Here is a 24,594-nt window from a genome sequence, read left to right as displayed (position 1 = left end):
ATTTTATAACTGTCATTATGAGATAAAACATGTGCTAATACTTGGTATTTAAATTTGTACACCACAATTTAAGACAAGTTTGTAGTATGATAAATAATGTCCAGGTCTGTGATTTTTATACCATTGCAATGACTAAGATAGAATTCACCACCTAATCCATAAAGGTAATTTCAGGAACAGAATATGTTTAACTTGTTTGAAAATAGGGATATAACTGAAAAACGTTTGGTTTTGTAGCTATGTATGAATACTTGTAAACAAATATAAATTGACTTTTTAGGGCATAATAATCTAGAGACAGAAATACACAGTCTACTTTATTAGTACTCTTTTCTTTATTGTGTAAATAACCTCTAAGTTTTGCATTTGTCCTAGTGTAGAATGTGTTGGAATGGAGGGGAAAGAGGAGTTTGCAGGATACTCCCTAAGAGTTTGTGATTCTAAAATGATTTAAACAAATTCTAATGTTCTGCTTGTGCTGCCTGTACAAACCATCCTTTTTGCTAGGAATTTTGTACTAAATGATAATAGAAGTAAAGAATTAATGAATGCCCTCTTTCTCCTAGTGGAGGGAATGGTTTGAAACTGTGTTATCAGTTGTTTTCAGCGCAAGGTTCCTTTCTTTTTCAGGCAGCAGTACATAGTGGAACAGGCACCCTTTGGAAAGGGAAATTACTTTAACCTCTTTTTATCAGTCACCTTCAGCAAGTGACCTCACCTGTAACTTAGGGATCCTAAATAACATCCACCCTACCAATTTTATAGAGTAAATGAGATCAAGTTAGAAAGAGTACTTGAAAAAGATTTGCAATCTATAAAATGTTCTGCAAATGAAAAAAGCTATTATGATTATGATTATTATAACTGTACTATCATTAGTATTATTTTCTTCATTGCTATTACTATTTATAATAGAAGCCCAGAAGGATCCTTCTTGTCCAATTACCTGGTCAATGCTCAGTTCATCTCAACAAAGTTTTGTGTGACAAGGAGCTCATTAATTCCACAGACAGTTCAGTCCTAGGATTTTTACAAGATGGAGAATCTGAGCTAAAACATACTTATCAGAAACTTCACAAAAAGAGGAAGAAATAATATAGGAGATATAGGTATGTGTTCCATGAGATTCCAAAGCAGTTAAGATGTGAAACAGCCATCAGAAGGCCTTGGAACAGAAGAGAAGGGGCAGATGTAGGGAAGGAAGGGACTTGTTGGGTGAACCTTTGCTTGAGCCTGTAAAAAAGATCAGAATTTCTCCATTCTGGGCCCAGCCACTGACAGGATTAAGCCTCTGTTAACCTGACCTGGAGTGGACATGGGGTAATTGGAGCTCTTTGGTGTGGGGAGACCACGCATGCACATTCTCTTCTAATCTCACTTTGCCTTGAGTCTGTCTGCCAGTCCTACTAAACCTATTCATTTTGTCTCATTGTCAGGGGTCAGGCTTAGTGGGCTTAGAGGACCTCTATAATAACAACATATTCAGCTACTTCTCAATGCTCAGAACATACTAAAACATGAGGAAGTGCCTTGAATTCCACACAAAGAGATTATAGGCTTAAAATGCAAAAACCACTGTGGTAACTTATGTCCATGAGTCTCAACACCTGATTGCTAAGAAGGCTTCAGGAAAGGGTGAGTTGAGAGGGCAAAAGACAAATCTCCCTGTTTTGAGAGTGCATGGTGGAAGGGACCATAGAAGTTGCATAGACCCTCTGCTGTGTCTCTGCAAACACAGGCTGTTCTGTGTCACGTGATTCAGGAAGTTGTTATTGAATGTGGCCAATTTCATATAAAGCAGTTTGTACTGGGACAGAGTGGGGATGTGGGGGATTCCTAGTGGACTGTCCATTAGGACAAGGATAGTAAACTGAGTTACCTCTCAAATTACCTAGGTGTGTGTGGTGCTAGCTGGTTCACCATAGTGGTACCAATCCCATAGAGGAATGGCTTTAGAATTATTTGACTTGGGTGGAGTCCACAGTTCTAGGCAAGTCACTTAACTTCTCCGTGGAATATGGTGATTGAATTAGAAGAATTCTTCCCCCTCTAGATAGCGTGACTGTCTGTTGAACCACCTCCATTCAACAAACCTGTAGATGATCCCAGAAACGATAATGAACAATCTGTTTAGTGCACAGTGAAATTAGGTCAAGATAGCAGCCCATTAAGGACTTAGTAATGTTACATCAAAACTGAGGGCTGAATGTTTTAATCAAGAAAGGGAAAGGTGTCTTCATTCATTGTGCTCTCTTGTTCTCAGATGGAAGCAGTCATTGTTCAGAGGAATGAATGTTTATCCTTGCCACCCGTTAGGTCGCCTGCTGCCAGGAGTGATCAGCTCTCTCTGCAGATTTTTAATCCAGGTGAAATACATATTTCAAGTTACCTTGATGATTTACATGGCAGCCTATAGGAAGCAGTCAGAAAAAGTGTCAGGGACTCCTGGCTGGAATACATTCAAAGAGTTTTCTAATTACTTATTATTGATGCAACCCTACCATGTCAGCTCTTCACTTTGTGATTGATTTTTTTCTTTTTAAACTAATGTATGAATCCCCAAAGGAAAAATGAACAGCAAAATATTGTGCTGAACTAAACTTACGTCCAAGGAAAGAGGCTTTGGAAAAACAATTGGTTTGGTCAGAAGCTAGGACCCTAAAAAATGGGCTAGAGGCCTGAGGGGGAGGTACAGAATCTGCTGATAAAATGCTGATATTTCAAAACATTTCCCAGCCTGGACCCTTAAGCGTATCGTATGTAGTCTCTATTGAGTTGACAAACTACAGCCCACAGGCCAAATCTGGCCCTCTGTTTCCCAAATAAAGTTTTATTTGGGGCACAGTCATGTTCAATGTATTGTCTGTGGTTGTTCTCACCCTGGAACAAAGGAATTGAACGGCTGCAACAAAAACCAGATGACCTGCAAAGCCTAAAATATTTACTATTGTTTCCTTTGCAGAAAAAGTTTCCTGACTCCTGGTATATTTGTTTTTTTGAAATGATTTTTTTAAAGTTTATTTATTTTGGGGCAGAGAGAGAACCCCAAGCACGTTCTGTGCTGATAGCATGGAGCCCAATGTGGGACTCAAACCCACCAACTATGAAATCATGACCAGGGCTGAAACCCAAAGACAGATGCTTAACCGTCTGAGCCATCCAAGCACCCTTCCCAATAAGTAACTTACATCAGTAGGCACCCAGTTTGTGCACATTGTAAGCACATAATAAATTAGAAAGGGCGACAAAGTTTGAAGCCTAGTTTTTATTCTCAAGGAACTTAAAATCTAGTTGAGGAGATGAAGATAAGCATACATGGAAAAATGGTGAAAAATAAAACATGATATATAATCAAGGGTTAAATTTAATGTGTGGACAAGCACCAGACTTTAGAGAAAGGGAAGGAGGGTGTGTGAGTCCTCTAGTAGTTGGAGCAAGCAGTATTTAATATAATAAAGTTCCAGGATACCATAAGAGCTTGAATGCTCCCTTGAGGTCCACTGTAATTGGGTTTGACCTGTATTTCTACTCTAGTGTCATTTAAATCACTGATATTTTTGGCCCTGTGCTTAGGGGATACCTTAATGACCAGAAGTATTTCTGAGTAACTTTAACTGATTGATTTTTCTGGGATTTGGGATTCCTTCAATATCCCTAAACTACAGAGAATTTAATTCAGTCATAGTGGCATAATGTCTTTCTTTTTGGAAAAAATATAGTGTAATGATTAAGAACATGAGCTTTAGAGTCAAAGAGACCCAGGTCTAAATCTTGGCCTCATCTTCTCCTAGCTATATAACCTTGGGGGTTCTGTTAAACTCTGGACCTCAGTTTCTTCATCTACAAATTAAGAACAATAATAATGCCTACCTCTTCAGGCTGTCATGAGAACTAAATCATATAATGCATGTGAAGTGCTTAGAATATAAAGCGCTTGGTACAAAGATGGGGTTTGATCAATGTTTAGTCATTGGCCATTACTTTCTTAAAATTTTTTTGACATTTATTTACTTTTTGAGAGACAGAGAAAGCGTGAGTTGGGGAGGGGTAGAGAGAAAAGGAGACACAGAATCCAAAGCAGGCTCCAGGCTCCGAGCTGTCAGCACAGAGCCTGACGTGAGTCTCGAACTCACAAACCGTGAGATCATGACCCAAGCCGAAGTCGGACCGACTGAGCCACCCAGGTGCCCCTTCTCCCCCTTTTTAGTTTGTTGATGGTTGTGATTCTTAATTTTTATCATTGTCGCCATTGCCAGTCTCCTAATTTATTTCCATAATGTCCTTGGGAACTTGGGGACAGGGAGCACTATATAAAAAATGCAAATACAGATCTACACTTTGATGTACTGGCAGGAACCTGGACCTCTTTCAGGCTCTATATTGACTGTCTTTGGAGGAGAGGTAAGTTGACAGTTGTACTAGCCTTGTGGATTGAGGATCAGCATCTATAGGTTTTCACCTATTTCTGTGATGATAGGAGAAATCATGTAGAAACAAGACCAGTTTTTCTTGTCTGTAATGGGGGGTAATAACACTTATTTTTGTAACTGTTCTGAGTATTCCTGAAAGAGCTCTTTGAAACACTTTAAGTATTTTGATGTAGTCATAAAATATAAGGCTTTAAAATCAGGATTTGAGTGTCCAAAGAAGGCTCTCCTTCCTCTGTGGATAAAAACAATGATAGCATTGCTTTTTGTTTCCCTTGAGGTAATTTGAAGATTAAAGGACAGGGTGTTTTCTACATTGCCTGTTGGTAATAAACGGCCTTCTGCAGGGCTTTGACCTTCAATGCTGTTTTGGAGACTCCTAGGAGCAGTGGCCATGACTCTAGCCAGCCTCGCTCATTTTATTACAGAGTTGTTCCTCTGAGGGCCTTTAATGTTAATACATTTTCAAAGAACAGCAAACACTGAATCCATTGTTTGGTTTTAGTTGCTTTTGTTAAGAATTATATGGGCTTTATAAGAAAATGAGAAAATTTCAGGAAAACAAGCATGTTTATTTAACCCAAATAAACCATGATTAGTCTAAACAGGGAGAATTATTGTAATAAGTAGGGCAGCTTCTGTCTCTCTCCTTCCCTGTGAAGTAGATAGGAAGTATTGGTGTATTCATTTGTCAGATATCCTTTACATTTAATCATTTATTCATTCAGTGAACATTTGGTAAGCTCTTATGATGGAACTGGCACCGGACTGGGAGCTGAGAATACTACAGTGAGCAAGACAGGCATGCCATGCCCTCCTAGAGTTTAGTCTAATTGGGAAGATGGACACATAAACAGCTAATGACAATCAAGTGGTCGGTGCTATGTAAAAGGTTTGGGATGCCATGGGAGCACATGCTGGAGGCTCAAGAAAGGCTTCAGTTTCTTTAAATGAATTGCCAAGTATAACAAAATGAAGGTGTTGTATATCTTCTCTTTAGGCTCAGACCAGGGTGGAGTGGCCCTAAGATTGAGAGACTGGGCCCTGGTCATTCTTACACTATGAGTTTTCTTGGGTGGTTTGAGCTTTTTGGTCTTAGAGAAGCCCTAGAGACTTGTCTGAGTGGGGCCGTAGACATCATCCTAAAGCCACCTTGATACCCTCTGGTCTTGGAGGACAGCCGACTAACTAAGACCCTCCCAAAGGCAATCCTTTCCTCCTTAGGGACTACCAAGTCTTAGTCCAGGTATTCATCTGTATGAATAGTATGTACTCGAACTACCAACAGTTTTCACCTGATCAGCCCTCCCTTATTCTCCTTGGGATCTCCCTTCCCAAGGGGGCAGACTGGATTCTCTACTTCTTCACACTTGTCACCCTGAGGGAGGGCAGAGGAGACCTTGTCAGCTATGAAAGGGCTAGTTTACTAATCAGTAGACTCTTCTGTACTCTGTCCCTTTCCCCAGTGCTAAGTGATCATCTTTAAGTAGGGCTAGCAAGGCATACTCATTGGGTTACATTTATTCCTTCTTATTCTTCCTAGGGAGCTATACAGCTTTTGTTCCTTCACTGCATTTCATGAAGTAAGCTATAGTGTTGGCTTGTCATAGCCCCAATTTCCCTTCAATGGGGCTAAAAACTCCAAGAGAAGGCTGACTAGGAGTCCACATATGGAGATATCAGGAGCCCCCTCTTTGCTCATACCCGAGGTTAAGGATAGATGAGGGACAGGCATAATTCCTAGGCATTCAAACTTGAATTGTCACCAAGATAACTGGTTTTAGCCTCTTCTTTGTGTAGAAGAAAGCTAAGCTAGAGGAATGGCTTTTGTGAGGTTACATCAGTTTAATTTTTTTTTTTAACGTTTATTCATTTCTGAGAGACAGAGAGGGAGGAAGACAGAGAATTCAAAGCAGGCTCCAGGCTCTGACCTTTCAGCACAGAGCCCAATGAGGGGCTGGAACTCATGGACTGCAGGATCATGACCTGAGCTGAAGTTGGATGCTTAACTGACTGAGCCACCCAGATTACCCAAGTTTACATCACTTTAGAGAGAGCCTAGAGAAGAAGTTCTCAAGCCTTGGTGGAAGGCATTTAAAAAGAAGTACCAATGGCCAGGGCTCACCCAGACTAGTTCATCAAACTCTCAGATTGGGCCTTGGTAAATCTCCTTAAAGTAAGTCTAACTGCAGCCAGGTTGGAAAGTCCCTGGACAGCATGGCCAAAGACATGGCAGCCTGTGTGCCAAAGACAAGCTTCCTAGGTTTGAATGCAGCATGGCCAAAGACATGGCAGCCTGTGTGCCAAAGACAAGCTTCCTAGGTTTGAATGTGGCTCAGCTATGTCAACCTCAGTTTTCTTTCTATAAAATGAAGTTTCTAATGAATCCTACTTTGTAGCATTGTTGTTGAGAATTAAATGAGAAAGTACAAGTAAAGCACCTGAAAGGTATCAAGTGCCTTTAAATAAAATGGCAATGATAGAACAGGATTAGACTGTGGGTCTACTGATTTCCAGACAATGCTCTTTCCACCTTTATTAAGGCCTATGGGATCAATTCAGTGGCAATTGGGCTGCTTCATCCTTTAAAATGATTCACTGTATTAAAAAATGACATGAAGGGGCACCTGGGTGGCTCAGTTAAGCACCCGACTTGGGCTCAGGTCATGATCTTGCAGCTCGTGAGTTCAAGTCCCCCGTTGGGATCTGTGCTGACAGGTTCTTCGGAGCCTGCTTCAGATTCTGTGTCTCCCTCGCTTTCTGCCCCTCCCCCACTCATTCTCTCTCTCTCTCTCTCTCTCTCTCTCTCTCTCAAGAATAAATAAACATTAAAAAAATTAAAAAATAAAATATAAATAAAAAATGACATGAATGGCCTGGTTTCTTAAATAGGGAAGAGTATTCCTTATTTTAAGCTTCTTTTTCTTTAATGTTTGTTTATTTATTTATTTATTTATTTATTTATTTATTTATTTTCTTAACTTGAGTAATATTTTTATTGGAAAAAAACTGTTTCCCAAAACATACAGTTAATGCAATGAATGGCATTGTTTTGTATTTTTTTGCAAATCTCTTTAATATCTGGTTTAGCAAAAGAAAGCTACATTGTCACGTGGGCTCTGCATTCAGTTTGTTGTGATACATCAGTTTGGTTAAAGGACATGAAAAGAATCAAAATATTGCCTACAATCTTTTTGATAATATACCAAAAACTGACAAGGGGTAGTTCCTTAAAGTTAGTTGCAAAATGGAATCTGAAACCATATTAATTAACTTCTCATAATCTGTTACATTATAATTCAATGCCTTGCACTTTGCAAGAATCTTTTACCTATGAATGATTTTGTAATATCATGTACTGATTACCTAAATCAATATTGGTTAACTGTTTTTATGCTGGTCTCTCAAATACTGATATAGTTCATGACACGATATCAAAAAATTTCATTTGCTAATATCATCATTAATCTCATGAGAAAAAATTTTAAGTTATTAGGATGCTATTAAGCTCATAGTGACATATACATATTTTTCAAAATCCTAGCTTTCACTTAAAAGCTTAAATTTCGTGGATAGCAACAAATGCCATCAGCCATTTGTCTTACAGTGACATACTCATTTCTTTTTTTTATGTTTTTTTTTAATTGAATTGTTAACTTTTCAGAGTAGTTTTAGGACCACAATAAAATAAAGGGGAAGGTACAAAGATTTTCCATATACTCCCTCCCCACGCACACACACATGCACACACACACAGACACACAGCCTCCCATTGTCAACATCCCTCATCAGAGTGGTACCCAAAGTTCATAGTCTACACTGTGGTTCACTTTTGGTGTTGTACATTCTATGAGTTTGGAAAAAAGTATAATGGCAGTCATCCATCATTATGGTATCATATAGGGTACTTTAACTGTCCTTAAAAAGCCTCTATGTGTGGCCTATTTATTCTTTCCCTACTGACCCCTGGGAACCACTGATTTAATAGTTTTTGAGGAATTTTGAATCTACTATGTTCATTAGAGATATTGATCTGTACTTTTCTTATACTGTCTTTGGTTTTGGTATTTCGGTAATGCTGGCCTCATTGAATGAGTTAGGAAATATTTCCTCTGCTCCCACCCTCTGAAAGAAAGTGTAGAGAATTGATTTAATTTCTTCTTTAAATGTTTGGTAGATTTTGTCAGGGACACATCTGGACCTGGTGCTTTCTGTTTTGGGAGGTTATTAGTTACTGATTTTATTTCTTTAATAGATATTCAAATTGCCTACTTCTTGTATAAGTTTTGGGATATTGTGTCTTTGAAGGAATTGGTTCATTTCAACTAGGTTACTAAATTTATGGTCATAGCATTGCTTATAATTTATTATCTTGTTAATGTACTTGGGATATACAGTGAGTTTCTCTCTTTCATTTCTTTGTTTTTAATATATGAAATTTATTGTCAAATTGGTTTCCATACAACACCCAGTGCTCATCGCAAAAGATGCCCTCTTCAATGCCCATCGCCTTCCCTCCCCTCCCTCCCACCCTCCATCAACCCTCAGTTTGTTCTCAGTTTTTAAGAGTCTCTTATGCTTTGGCTCTCTCCCACTCTAACCTCTTTTTTTTTTCCTTCCCCTCCTCCATGGGCTTCTGTTAAGTTTCTCAGGATCCACATAAGAGTGAAAACATATGGTATCTGTCTTTCTCTGTATGGCTTATTTCACTTAGCATCACACTCTCCAGTTCCATCCACGTTGCTACAAAGGGCCATATTCTTTCTCATTGCCATGTAGTACTCCATTGTGTATATAAACCACAATTTCTTTATCCATTCATCAGTTGATGGACATTTAGGCTTTTTCCACAATTTGGCTATTGTTGAGAGTGCTGCTATAAACATTGGGGTACAAGTGCCCCTATGCATCAGTAGTCCTGTATCCCTTGGGTAAATTCCTAGCAGAGCTACTGCTGGGTCATAGGGTAGGTCTATTTTTAATTTTCTGAGGAACCTCCACACTGTTTTCCAGAGTGGCTGTACCAGTTTGCATTCCCACCAACAGTGCAAGAGGGTTCCCGTTTCTCCACATCCTCTCCAGCATCTATAGTCTCCTGATTTGTTCATTTTGGCCACTCTGACTGGCGTGAGGTGATATCTGAGTGTGGTTTTGATTTGTATTTCCCTGATGAGGAGCAATGTTGAGCATCTTTTCATGTGCCTGTTGGCCATCTGGATGTCTTCTTTAGAGAAGTGTCTATTCATGTTTTCTGCCCATTTCTTCACTGGGTTATTTGTTTTTCGGGTGTGGAGTTTGGTGAGCTCTTTATAGATTTTGGATACTAGCCCTTTGTCCGATATGTCATTTTCAAATATCTTTTCCCATTCCATTGGTTGCCTTTTAGTTTTGTTGATTGTTTCCTTTGCTGTGCAGAAGCTTTTTATCTTCACGAGGTTGTCTATTTATTTTTGAGAGAGAGAGAGAGCAAATGAGCAGGGGAGGGGCAGAGAGAGAGGGAAAAAGAATCCCAAACAGGCTCTAGCTTGGAACGAACTTGATCCCATGAACTGTGAGATCATGACCTGAGCTGAAATCAAGAGCTGGATGCTTAACCAACTGAGCCACCCAAGTACACCTTATTTTAAGCTTTTTACATTTCATTCTGTTTAGTGTCTCTTGCTTGCTATAATTTATTGATTTATTTGTTCATTCATTTGTTCTTTGATTTGACAAACGTTTGTTGTGTTCTTATTTGGTTGCCGAATACTATCTAAATATTGTCAATATGACAAAAAATTAAAAACAGATCCTGCTTTCCAGCAGTTTAGAGTTTGATGGAGGAGATACACTAAAGCAAATTACCGTACACTGTATTTACTATGTCAATAGATTTATAAAAATAAATAAGTAAAAGTTCTTTTTTTTAAGTTTACTTATTTATTTTGAGAGAGAATACATTCAAGTGTGCACATGGGGGAGGAGCAGAGGGAGAGGGAGAGAGAGAATCCCAAGCAGGCTCCACACCCAGCACAGAGTTGTACATGAGGCTTGATCTCATGACTGTGAGATCATGATCTGAGCTGAAATCAAGAGTCAGATGCTTCACCAACTGAGCCACCCAGGCACCCCAAATAAGTAAAAGTTCTAAGAACAGTTTCTAGTCCTCTAGGCAATCTGGGTGACCAAAATACTATTATAGTTTTGGTATTATTTAAGGTGCCAGATGCTAGCTTCAGCCCAAGACATTCTGACTTAATTGATAGGGGTGTGACCTGGGCATCAGGATTTTTAAAAGCTCCCAGGTGATTTTAATGTATATTAAAGTTTGGGATTCACTGATGTATGAGCTTCCTGCTCATCAAGGATACAACTGTAGGTAGACTGGAGCTAGATGCTTAGGAGGCTTCTGGATGTGGCTTGGACTTTGGGACTGGAGATTATTCTCTAGTCAACAGGCTGAAGTTTAAGAGAGAAGTGACATCTGATTTCCAGAAAGATACTTCTGGCTGCAATGTAGAAAATAGATAGGTCTGGAGACAGGGTAACCCATTAGGAGAAAAAGATGACACTGAAGGCCTAAACTGGACTAGTATGGTCAGAGAGTGATGGTATCAAAACCCTGGGCACACCGGGGAAAAGAAAAGGAGTCAGGGCAATGGAAATGTTTTGCTTTTGCTGGTTTTCAGCTTTGAAATTGAACTGCCATCTTGGTAAACATCTAAAGAATTCAGTTGCTACTTCATAGGTTGGTCTTTAAATGAAGGCTGCTCCTTCAAGAACTCTCAAGCATTTATGGATTTCAGAATCATACAGAGATAAGTTTTCACCCTTAAAAAAAAAGGATACAGATTTTTTAATTATCCAGTTAATTTTGGCAAAATAGATAATTACACTCCCAGATAGACTTTTTGGAGGGAGAGGAGAGGAGTGGTCTGGTTACTTACATTGATCCAATTACTTGGATAATTGCCAAATATCCACTTATGTGATGTGAAGATTTTTTTTTTTTTTTGGCCTTATCCAATGCTGCTTATAATCAAAACGTATTTTTACTGTTGTTGGGTCTGTGGAGCTAATGTGACTCTGGTGGTGAGATGATTGGGTTCATTTGCCTTGTGCTGTATCACATTTCTTTGCCAGTTGAGTCTAATGCCAGACTCATCATTCTCAGGAAGGAGGTAGAAGAAAGCAAGAAGAGCTGGCTGGAGGCTTGCATCTTGGCTGGAAGGCATAGCACAACAAATCAGAAAGAACTTTGGTTGCCTTCTAAACTGACACAACACAGTATTAATGTCTCAACCAAAGTGAGGTTCTGAATATTTGTTAGAGACTTCTAAAGTATAAAAAGTCATTCTGTGCTCAAGAGTCATACAAAATCAAGCCACTGGCCAGAGTTTGCAGACCCTTGGTCTAAACAGTGAACAAAACAACACATCAAGGGCCAATATGTAGCATTTGCTGATTTCTCTGCTATAGATATTCCCACTAAGACTTGATTTCACATAGCAACACAAACGTCGAATGTGGAGTAGGAAAGAAATGCTCAGTAGCCTATGGTTTTCCACCCTACAAATTCAACAGACCTAAGTAAGTCCAAGAACAAAGATAATGGCAAAATGTAGTAAAGCAGTTAGGAAGTGATAAGATTTTGACTGTTTCTTCCCTTCGTTTTTGATGTAACTTATTTAAGTGTAAGCTTACATATTTGATACCTGCTATGTTTAACAATTGGTTCACAAAACTTCTGAAAATTTAACAATCTTCTCTCATCAGCTGGTGCAAGCTGCTCCTGTGCACCACTCATAGCTGTGATAGGCAGAATGGAAGGGAAGGTGGAATGCTGAGAAATAACTGGGGTAAAAGTGAAGGAGTGTGGAAAGACGAAATTCAAGGGTGTGGACAAACACTTCATCCATCAACTGAGATATAGCCAAGCTTGGGCATTGCACAAGACAGTAGCTGATTTTACAGAGCTAATTTGGTCTCTCTCTATCTTAACAAACATGACTCAACTAATTTGAGAAGAAAATCAGTTCAGTTTGACCAATACCCGGTAGGGACAGAGAACTTGACTTAATACAGGGCACATCTGATTTTAAAAACTAGTACTCAAATTTACATGTGAATAAAACTATAATGGTAAAACAAAAGATGGAGCTTTTCCCTTATCATCATGCTGGGTTTTCTTTCCCAATCCAGCTCTCTTACAAACATGCAAATAAACTGAAACCAGCTAAAGCATCAGTCCCAAGTCCCTAATTAAAAAAAAAAAAAATTAACCCTCCTTTAAACATTGTCTGATGAGGGGGTAAAATTTATCACTCTCCACTGAGAGATGGGATTCCTGATTTCTGTGGAGGCTATTGGAGGGAAAAAGGTAGAAGTCAAACTGGGTGGCTCCCTGAGTTGTTACTTGGGCTCTAAGCTGCATGAGTCTTTAACTGCCCCAGAATAGTGCAGAATGGATGGTTTGGTAGGGAGGAAAGAGGAAGGGGAAAAGCAGAGGTTGAGATGCTTAAGGATGGGAAGTAGAATCCAGATGGCCTCTAATGGAACATGTTATTTTTGTGACAGAGTACTATTAACTATAGCGCTGTTTGATTTGCTCACAGACTGATTCAGTTTTCAGTGCCCATAATATGTTAAATATTACTTAATATGAAGTACATAACTGCACATATTTAATATTTACTACCTAATGGTATCCTTAAAATATCAATGGTAGATGGTTTTATGTTTCTGTTGATTTCTCATGTTCCTTAACTTTGTGTAGGGAGAAATCATTTGTTAAATTTCTTATGTTTCTTACTATACAGTATTGTGGCATGAACATGGTGGGCAATCTTTAAAATAGGGTTAAAGACAAACATTAAAGGTATATGATTCTTTCAGAGATCTTCTCTCTCTCTCTCCCTCCCTCTCTCTCTCTCTCTCTCTCTCTCTCACACACACACACACACACACACAAACACTTCTCTTGGAAGCTGAAGGAAAGGCAGGAACAGAATCCTATCAGCAAAAGCCCTTTAATGGACATCAATAAAAATAATTGCAAACTTTCACTGAGGAATCTCTGTATGCCAGATACCATGCTAAGCATTTACATGCATTACATCATTTAAATTTTAGAATAACTCTGTGAGATGGGTACTAATATTATCCAGACTTTTTAGATAAATTAACACGGATCAGGAATATTAAATAAGTTGCTCAGAGTCACTCACAGTAGTTGGGAGAGCTGGATGGGGTGCCTAGGACCATTTGTTCTCCAAATCTGTGCTCTGCACCTTTACTTCCTGGTACCTTCCTTCCCAAATCATTAATCAGGATAGGTTTCCTGAAGTCGATTTACATGGAGTTAACTTCAGAATGAAAGAATAAAAATAGAAGGCACTGGGGGATGGGAGAAGGTAGACTCCTTAAGACAGATACAGTAGAAAAGAAGGAGAAAAATTCTAGATGCTGTAAGCTTCCCGAGTCTATAAGTACACTTGGCTGGAATGAAATGGTTGAAGGGGAAAGAAGGGAAGACAGAAGGGCTGATTTGGTGGAAGGCCATGGAGGGAATAAAATTAGACATTGTAGTTACAGAATAGAAACTCTGAAACTACACTGAATCTACAGCATCTCAGGAATGGAAGAGAACTTGAATGCCATCTGCCTAATACATAAATTTGCTCTGCGTCTTGACAAGATGGTTGTTAAGCCTCCTTGAATGCCCTTGAAGATGGAGAACTCATTAGGCAGTGTCAACAGATGGTGTATTAGAAAGTTTTTCCTTGTGTGAAACCTATATATGCCAACCAGTAACTTCTCCTCAGTGGCCAGGAACTGACTTTTTAGTGCCATATACAACAAGTCTCAGAATAGTTCCTAGGGTAAATACAGAAATATCCACACATTGACTATTTTTTCCCAGTAGTAAAATTATTCCTAGATATGGAGTTCACAAATATTCCCTAATCACTGATTATCATTCAGAACACTTCTCAATCAACTGACATCCTCCTAGGTAATAATAATAATAATAATAGTAATAGTTGATAATAGTTGAGTGGGTATTTATATGTCAGGAGCTTTATATGTGTCATTTCCTAGGTGATTATTTCTGTCTTATAGCTGAGGAAGCTGAGGCTCAGAGAGCTTAAATAACTTGCTCAGGGTCACCCAGCTTATAGACAGAGGAGTTGGGGTTTGCATACAGACAGCTTGGATACAGAACTAGAATACCCAATAAATAAACCAATCTGCCTGGTATAAAAAGAGAAAGTTACGGGGGCACCTGGGTGGCGCAGTCGGTTAAGCGTCTGACTTCAGCTCAGGTCAGGATCTCACGGCCCGTGAGTTCCAGCCCCGAGTCAGGCTCTGGGCTGATGGCTCAGAGCCTGGAGCCTGCTTCCGATTCTGTGTCTCCTTCTCTCTCTGCCCCTCCCCCCTTCATGCTCTGTCTCTCTCTGTCTCAAAAATAAATAAACGTTAAAAAAAAAAGTATTATATAAAAAAAAAGAGAGAGAGAATGTTACGGAAGGTAGAATCTACCCAGGGATATGTAACTTGCACAGTCCCACTTAGAAGGGCTCTGAGCTTGGTTTAATGCTCTGCTGTCCTTGTCTTAAAATTTCTAATGTATTGGGAACAGGGAGCCCTGCATTATCATTTTATAGTGAGCCCTGAAAATTAACTGGTTCTGGGCCTACCAATGAAAAAATCAAGCTAACAAAGAAACTACCTTTTTTTGGCAGTGTGGTGCATCTAGTGTCCTGTAGTTATGAAGGTTAATATGTTTTGGAATGACCTGTAGAACCCACTCCCCATTCTGTGGCTCCTGATTCACTGCCCTGGAAAGCCCCAGAGGGCAGCTGCAGTGGTCTGGGCACAGGACATGTGGATGGCTTCTTTCCTTGTATCTTCAATGCTGTGCACAGAGGATGGGCCGAGTTCTGGCAAGGATGCTTTTACATTTTTGGTTTTGTTACTTTCTACTCCTTTGACATCGTGTTTTCTGTCAGATGAAATTTATGGGCACATTATAATAGTTGACAGGAACAACAAGCCTCCAGGATTTCCCCGGGAGAGACTTCCACCTGCTGAGTGAGAGCTTCCTCCTTTTGGCTAACATGGGAGCTCTTGGCTCTCCTCATTACTTCCGCAGACTGCTGTAAATGCCAGGAAGGTGGACATCACAAGAGTCGACAGAGGTGAGATCTGGAGCTGCAGCAGGATCTTTCAGTAACTGTTCCAGGAAAAGTCAGCTGGAAGAGGTCATGTCAGCGCTCCTTGAATATCTCCCTTCATTTGTCTTAGCATATCCAGTTGAACAAAAATGTGCCTGTCTAAGTAAATGTGACTCAGCCTATGGCTGCCAATTAAGAAAAAGGACAAACAACATGTAATAACACACATCCTCCCAATACCTTCTTTATAACATCAGTTGCCTGATATGATATTTCACTGCTCATTAGTCTTCCTTTAGACTGTGAATTCTTTCAAAGTGGCAGGAAGGTATTGAGAGCACTGGATTGAGAGTTAGGAGCGCTGGGTTTCCGACTAGTTTTACCTGTCCTAATTAAGTGAGGGGGTTAAGTAAGTAATTGCCAAATCCTGCTTTTCATATCCAGCCCAGGACTTTTATAAGGCTTTGTAATTTGGGAATGGACAGATTTTTAGCTTGAGTTTTCTTCTCTTGGCTCAAAGTACATAGGCTTTTGATCAATGAAGAGGTATTTTCTGATGTCTTTTTATTCACTGCACTGTGAGTACAGCATCAGAGTGATATGTACAGGCAAACAGGCTTATTATGAGAAAATCCCATAGAGGGTTGCTTTCTAGACTTTCCACACTTTCCACTTAGGGCCATGGAGTCTTGGCTCTGACTGTCAGGCAGGATCCACCTGGGCCATATATTTGCATATGACATCCTTAGATGGGATACAGATTTGGCTGCTGTAAAAGAAGCCCAAAATAACAGTGAATTAAATGGAGGCAGACATTTAATTCTCTTTTGAGCAAGCCAGTGCTTCCCAGTGTCAGACACCCAGGTCCCTTCTATCTTGTTAAGTTAACCTCCACACCTAGGCTGTTGCCTTCACATGCATGGCCCAAGATGGCTTCCAGGCATAGTCACTGTACCGGTAACAGGATGAAAGAAGAGGACTGAAAGTAAGCTGCAGCCATCGCATTCCTTCCTAGCCTATCAACCAGAACTCAGTCTGTTGGAAGAGGGGAATGAAATATTTATTCTAGGTAGCCATGTGGGACACTTGCCAATGGATATTGGCAGATAAGTAGCAGTCTCTGACATGTGGTTTTTATCTTAGGATTTGATTAAGATGAACAAAAGTTCTGTTGGGAGCATCTGCACCCTTGACCTGTCAGAAGATCTCTACATACATTTAGTATATGAACTTATATGTGATGAATTATGAAGACTAAAGCAGGTTATGGCATCAACAATCCATCCTCCTCTGAGGAGTTAGTGTAAATCTTCAGGCCGTGTGGCCATGGATACAATCTCTGTACTGGCTCAGTATAGGTCTCCTCAGAATACCCCACAGGGTTCTTGTTTGGACTGTGCTAGAATGTCAACTTCTAGCTCTTGGGCTTCATTTATGGACTTGTCAAAGTGTAGTCTCTGGGCACTGGTTTCTATGGAAGGCAGGCTTAGCTTCCTCCTAATACCCCCAACAAAATGCTGTAGCTTCCAGTTTTTCTAAACTGAATTCTCTGCATCTCTGTGGGATATCTGTAGGGAAGGGGAGGAGGCCCCTTTTGGAAGGAAAAGTTACTTCCTACTTAGAGTCAGGGTGGAAAAATGATCTCTGGCCATACGGAAACATGTTCTGTAGTTCCGTGTTCCATGCAACACCTGTAAATGCTGATACCAGGCAGTGGTGTCTCAGCAGAGCAGGGGCAGTGTGTGTGAACCCCCCACCCCCAGGCCAACATCTGGTAGGCAAACAACAAGGGACATTGTGGGGTACACAGGGACTCTAGAAGTGAATGTGACAGTATGCTTTTCCCATCCTAGCTCTGTATGCTCTGCACAATGGAGGGGCATGCATTTTTTTGTTACCCACCAGTTTACTCAAAGCCTCTAAAATCATTCTTGGATTGCTTTATTTTTAGCCTCCAAACAAGGCTGAGCCTTCCTGCTCTTCTTTTTTCTCTCACATTCCAGCCTCTTGGAGTGTAGTTCTGTATTCTGTATTCTGATTCAAGTTCTCTTTGTCCATTGAAGACTCCAATACCTCTTCTTGGAGAAGCCCTCCCACAAAATGCCAGCCTCTGAATTTTTTTGACACTTGCTGATTTTACCTCATTTTTCTTATATTCGTTGACTTGAACTATCATTGATCTATATTGTTAAGTACTTAAACTCACATGTTTTTGTCATCTTTTCTCAGGTTGTAAACACTTGAATTCTTTTGTTCCTGTATTTATCAGTCATTTACTAGGGCCTGCTCTGTGCTAGGTACTGTGCTAAGCACTGGGTATGCAAAGACAAACAATTTCCCTCCTAGCACCTGCCTTAGATAACTGAGGAGGGAGGGCAGTTACTAGAAACAGCAACAGAGCAAATAATTATTCTACTGGTAGACATATGTGTGAATGCTTTGAAAAATAAGAAAATCAATTGCCTGGGAATGTTGGAAAGTCTCATGAAAGAGCTGACATTTTTAATGACCTATCAGATGGAAGAGATGGGAAGTTGCTGACGGAGGGAGACAAGAGTGTTAATGTCTATGTTCCACGGTTTGAGGGAGGTGGGGGTTGGAGGTCTGCATGTGTTTGGGTGGGGAAAGGAGAGATGAGCAGGTGAAAATGCTGAAAAGGTGAGGTGGGCAAGATGGTGAAGTACTTATAGGCTCTGCTAAAGTTTTTGGGTGATCTTGTAGTGAATGCGGACCTGAAAACTCTTAAGGAGGGGCATGGTGTGATCACATCTGTATATTAGAATGATGATGTTGACTTCAGTGTGAAAAATAGATTGATTGGGGTAGGGAGTAAGACCAGAGACAGGTGGATCAGTTTGATACACATTCCTGCTGGAAGATGGCACTAGCAAGATGGGGTGGGGAGAGGTTAGGAATGAATGAAGGGAGCACATCCGGGAGGCATGAGATTGACTCACTGTATGTGGAGGAAGCTGTAGGCGCCAGAAGCCTTCACTCCTCTGCAAAAGGCCATGTCTTACCCCATATATGATAAAATATCAACTGACTTTTAAACACTGTATGGGACACCTGGGTGGCTCAATTGGTTAGGCGTCCAACTCTTGGTTTCAGCTCGTGTCATGGTCCCACGGTTTCATGGGTTCAAGCCCTGTGTCAGGCTCTGCACTGGCAGTGTGGAGCCCGCTTGGGATTCTCTGTCTCCCTCTCTCTCTCTGCCCCTCCCCCACTCATGCTGTCTCTGTCTCTCTCAAATAAACTTAAAAAAATTTTTAAACACTGTGTACAAGTATACTTTTGTGAATATTTGAGTTTTGATGTTAACACCTCAGATTTAAACATTGATATCATTATTTTTTTAATTGATTATCAACAATTCGTGTGAGTTTACTGCCTGAGTACAAGATGGTGTGATGATGATGACCAGCCTATTTGGTGGTCAGACTATTTTCTTATTAAGTAGCCTTTGTGACATTTTGGGGAGTTCACAGTGTACATTCTGGGAGTACATAATCAAAATGCATTCCCTGCCATGTTACAAAACAAACAAACAAACAAACAAGCCTAAAACTGCAAAATGTTTCTTTTACTTCAGGTTTCATGAGTTAAAAAAAAAAAGTAGAGAAATAGTCCTCTAATTCTTTCCAGCCATTCCCCAAAGAAAGGTACTTATGATGTTTTATTAAATTCAAACAGTGAGGGGTTTTTTGTTTGTTTGTTTACTTGCATCAAGCCAGCAATCTGAACCACGATGTTGGGGGTGAGGGGAGTTAAGAAAAGGAAAATGTCTCCTGGTATAATCTCTCTACTAGTACTAAGAAAGGCTTTGTCCCTTGGGTGGTATATGCCACCCAAATGGCAGAGCAAGGGGATTTAGGAAAATGTCTTTTCTTTTTTGTCTGGTGTTGCCCATAACCACATAATTGTTTTTAACTTAATTGGTTCAGATGCTGCATTGTTTCCAAAGGAGATCAATCTTTCTTCTCTCCATCTCCCTCCTGTTTTTTTCCCCCTATTTGTTAAGCTCCTCTGCTTTAATGCCTAAATGCTTAACAGTTTATCTGCGGATCCCCTTAGCTCCCAGATACTGAAAATGAATTATCTTTATGTTATGGCTGCTATTAATATATTCCTGTTTGTCTTGGCCTCTGAGTTATGGGTAGCTGTCTGCCTTGAACATTGCGTCATAACAGTTGTATAACCTCTTTCAAGCACTGCAGCAAACTTGAATTTATAAATGCCTGTGGAGTGAGAGGGGCTGACTTGAGCATGAAGTTCCCTTCCCTGGAGGTCTCTGTCAGTTGATCTTTCCAGAGTGACTATAAGAGACTCTTACTTTTCCTGGCATTTCTTGTCCAATTATTCATTGACCAAGTTTAATTGCAGGGATCCAGCAAGATATCAGTATCAAGTTTTAGAAAGAATGAAGTGGGGTTGTGTTGATTGACATAAAATTCTAATAAATGATCCAGCTTAATAATTTTAGGCTATTTAGACAAAACACACAGATCCAGAACTGAACAGCTTGTCTCCTGGGAGGGGATCTGTTGGGTTAGTAACATTTAGCAGTTAGTTAAAAGGGATGCAGAGAGCTCTTTGGAAGGCTTGGGTTTTGAACATTTTCATTTTGATCTGGGATTGCATCCTTGGAGGGATTCCACTTGCACTTCTTACCTGAAATCTTCACCAACTCTGTACAAGGTCATCAATTCAAATAAATATCTTCGAGTGAGGTGGCTAGAATATTCCAAGTTTCCCCACAGCATTAAATAATGCCTAAGGATGCAGTATTTGAAATTAAAATTTTTAGGTTTTATTTTCAAAAGAGCTTCACGAATTTCTATTTAAGTGGGTCTCAAACTATGTTCCACAGAGTCACAGGGGTTCCAAGAAAGTGTCTCAGGAACTGCCTGGGACGTAGAAAGAGATTCTATGTTCTTCCTATGCCACTTTCATCCAGAACAGCTCCACACTTTTATATACTTTATATGTTGGCCTTCCAAGTAAGTTTAATTCTAAGAATGAGTTCTGCTGCTTAAATAATTGGAAAACAATTGCTCTAGTCCAACTTCTCAGTTTTAATAGAAGAAGATACTGAGGGCCAGAGAGGTTGTAAAATCTGCTCACAGTCACAATACCAATGACCAAGATGGATCTAAAACATTGATCTCTTGTCTACCAGTCCAGGGCTCTTTACTTTTCCTAATGACTATTAGATTCCTCAGTGTAGCCAGAACCAGCATGAACCTAATAGCACCAACCTTAGAGCTAAGCTAGAACCAAAAAGAAAATAGATTCTGCCTATAGAGAGGCTGGAGAGCACAGAGGTTAAACATGAGGGCACTGGATTTGGACTGTTGGGGCTCAAATCTCTTCTCCACCCTTAGCTGTATGACCTCGCATAAGCTACTGAACTTTCCTTGCGCCCTGCTTCCTCGGCTGGAAAACAGCTGTTACGATGATAAAATAAGTCAGTGGTATACAAGCACTGCCAACAGTGTGTGACAGGTAGTAAATACTCAATAAACATTAGCTTTTATTTGAAAGTTTGTATCTTAAGCTCTTTGAATACTGGGATTTCTGTAACTTTCCCTTGGATGCGTTGTAACCTGTAAATCCTATTACATTTGGTGCTGAGGATGACCACATTTGTGGGTATGTGTCCCCTAACATTTGTTAAAGACTTTATCACATGGCAGGAGCAGTGATAGGATCATATGCTATTTGAACTGGAAGCTTGTCTTATGTTACAGATAGCTGAGTGAGAGCTGAGGCCCCACGATCAGAAATGACTTGCTCAGTCTTCTGGGATTTTCCAAATTGTGACATCTGACACAATCCTGGGGAGCCTGCAGTCTATCCTAAAACTACTTCTTATTCTTTGCATCAATATGTTTATGTTGCAGTTAAAATTTTTTTAATGTTTATTTATTCCTGAAAGAGAGAGAGAGCACAAGCAGGGTGGGGCAGAGAGAGAGGGAGATACAGAGTCGGAAGCAGGCTCCAGGCTCTGAGCTGTCAGCACAGAGGCTGGCGCAGGGCTCGAACTCGTGAACTGCAAGATCATAACCTGAGCCGAAGTCGGGTGCCCAACCGACTGAGCCATCCAGGCATAACCACCCCCCCCCCCAAAATTGTTTTTATTGAGGTAAAATTCACTTGACATAAAATGAACCAGTTTACAGTGTACTACTCAGGGGCATTACATACATTCACGATGCTGAGCCACCATCATGTCTATCTAGACACCAAACATTTTCATCACTTCCAAAGGAAACTCTGTACCTGTTGAGCCGTCACTCTCCATTCCTGTCTCCTCCCAGACGCTGTCAACCACTAACCTACTTCTTGTCCTTATAGATTTACCTATTCTGGATTTTTCAGATAAATGGAATCATTCAATATGTGAGCTTTTATATCTGGCTTACCTTACTTGGCACAGCGCTTTAAAGGTTCATCCACATTGTAGCATGTATCAGTGCTACATTTCCTTTTTATGACTTTTATATCGCATTTCAGTTAAAGGATTCCATGCTCCCTTTTGTCTCCCATCATCCCCCTGAACTGAGGCTAACTGATTGTTACACAGTTTTCTGTTTTACTATTTCTCTTTTCCTTTCCACTCCAAACCTCCATCATCGATAAGGGACTGCACTATGGTTCCCTTTCTTACTACCAACATATCCCTAGTTTCTCAAGACAGGAGCCCAAGAGCAGACAAAGCTCACCCACCTGCTATTTTATCTAGAGTATATCTGTGAGGCACCCCTTCCTGCCATTTAGATACATGCTTATGCCCAGGTATTTGTGAACTCTGAGGACCAGGCTGGCAGCTATTCTGTGAAGAAGGAAGAAACCTCAGAGGCTGGACAGTTCAGCCTCTGGATGATACCTAGGTTCTGTACACAACCCATATGGCCGTGGAGAGGCTCCCTTTTCATCAATGCCAGCTCTGCCTGCTTTTTGTCACACACTCCCAGCCTGAAAGGGGAACCAGCTAGCATGTGGCCCACTCGGTCTTGGCAACAAGCCATAATGCAGATGTCATTTCATGATATTGAGGTGTTCTGTTAACCAGGTGAGTTCCTTGTCTGTAAGGATGGACATCTGAACTAGAGAGAAGGAAATTTAAAAAATAACATCACTATACTAATGAGGCCCAATAATTCCTATTTTAAGGTTGGATCTAATGCTGAAGAATCTCTGGCATCCTTCCTTGGAATCAATTACAGTCAATTTCATCACATTTTACATCAGGTAAAGGAACATTGTCAAGATAAAATCTTGCCCAACATAGTTTTTGTTTTGTTTTGTTTTAATTTCCTTACTCTCATAACCAACAACTTCATAGATTATTTTGCCAAAAACGTATTTTTTGAGCCAAATTTTACGGGTTCAGTCTTTATTTGGGCTGTGGTGAGGAAAGCAGCATCCTCCTGTTCTTGATCTCACATTGGTTAGCTGTACTGCTCTGGTCCTTCTCCATGGTTCTCAGGTGCGCCCTGGTGTTGACCTTTTGTCTGCATGCAGGGGCCTGTGTCCTGTTTCTTTAGGTGCTTGTGAGGTTGTGTCTGTCTCATTGATGGGATTATTTGTGCTAATCTTTCCAGAGGACAGGCAAGGGCCACAGCAGGGCAGAGCTGCCTGGGAGGGGTCAGAGCAGGCAGCCAGAGATCTGATGGGCAGCAGAGCCTCGGCAGGTATAAGGCTATGCTCCACAGTTCTGAAGCTGTGGACAAGCCAACCTGTAGGTCTAGGCACCAGGAGCATGAACTCAGTGAAGTTGAACTCAGAGTAGCTGAGGCAGAAAGGATCAAATGTGAACTTTTATGCCACAGGTGAGTTAAGTAGCCAGCAAGAGGACCACTAGCAGGTTGGGACATGGCCCATGAATTTAGGTTTCAAAACAGAGGCAAGCTTTGTCCTGACCTCTTTGACCTTCTTTTCTGTTCCCTGTGTCAGGCAAGAATCCACAGTGGTGTGCTGGCTGCTGGAAGGCAAGACAAGCCTCCACACGTGCAACTTATTTCTGATTAAGGATGGACAGAGAAGCTCAGACCTTTTCATAGGTCTCCTAGCATGAGTTGTTAATTAGATTTTGTTCTGTTGTCGCATAGGGATCTAGAGACACTGCTGCGTAACTACCCATGGCCATTCCTGGGCCACCTACCAGGCAGACCTCCTCATCATCAAACTTGGAATATCCAAAGGGTCAGACACCTCTCGACTCTCTTAGGGGTCCAACCTGGATTCTTTCTCATCACTGTGGTCTCAGTATGGGGAAACTCTGGAGCTTATCCATGCTTTCCCTTCACTGAGGTTTCTGGTGTCCAGGTGAGCTTGAACTGGCTAAATGGTGGCCCAGGTTCCTTAGCACACAGATGGGTAGAATGGCGAATGTGGGGTTGATCTGAGTTCTCCAGGCTCAACCATTTGGAAGACAATGATTTACTATCTCCTATCCCTCCTTCCTTGTCTCATATCTTTCTTTGGGCAGAAAAGGATTGAAGAATGAGTTTCTTTTTATTTCCACCCTTATTTTCTATGGGAATAAAGTTTCAAAATAAGTCTGCTTGAGTGTCTACCTCTTTTCCTCTCCTGCTTCCCCTTACCCCAGAGCAAAGTTTCCGAATGCAAAACGGAGTCACCATTACAAATTCCTTTACCCAGGTTGCACCCCCAACTGATTAAATCAGCACCTCTGAAGTGGGTCCCAAGCCCAAGCTGTTTATGCTCTCTCAGTAGGCAGTCATGGTTGGGAACCAAAACTGTAGCAAAACTTCCTAACAGTAGCCTAGACAGGGTCATCTTGGCCAATGGAGGCATCTCTCTGCTCTGCCTTCCTGGATGGGATCACCAGGAGGCGAGGCTTCGCTGCAGGTACAGTTCTGCATCTGAGGCAGCACAGCAGTTAAGAACTTGGCTTCTGGCCCTAAGTTGTCTAGCTGGAAATCCTGACTCTGTCACTTACTGCTCTGTGTCTTCACCAACAATGCGGGGCTGATAGTTGCCCA

General features: G+C 40.7%; 1 long non-coding RNA gene across 2 annotated transcripts; it reads left to right on the top strand.

Annotated features, from left to right (window-relative positions):
- Window positions 1–1,190: 1,190 nt before the first annotated feature.
- Window positions 1,191–22,838, top strand: LOC122240270. 2 transcript variants are annotated; one of them, XR_006219743.1, is made up of 4 exons: window positions 1,191–1,320; window positions 1,437–1,635; window positions 2,264–2,366; window positions 22,760–22,838. It is a non-coding gene; the product is annotated as an uncharacterized LOC122240270 (long non-coding RNA). The 2 variants fall into 2 exon arrangements; XR_006219742.1 differs by lacking the exon at window positions 22,760–22,838 and adding an exon at window positions 15,446–15,804.
- The last annotated feature ends 1,756 nt before the right edge of the window (window positions 22,839–24,594 follow it).

This window comes from Panthera tigris, chromosome B4, assembly GCF_018350195.1.
Source record: "Panthera tigris isolate Pti1 chromosome B4, P.tigris_Pti1_mat1.1, whole genome shotgun sequence".
Classification (NCBI taxonomy): Eukaryota; Metazoa; Chordata; class Mammalia; order Carnivora; family Felidae; genus Panthera; species Panthera tigris.
The sequence above is the reverse complement of the archived record's forward strand: the minus strand, read 5'-3'. Positions and strand labels throughout refer to the sequence as shown.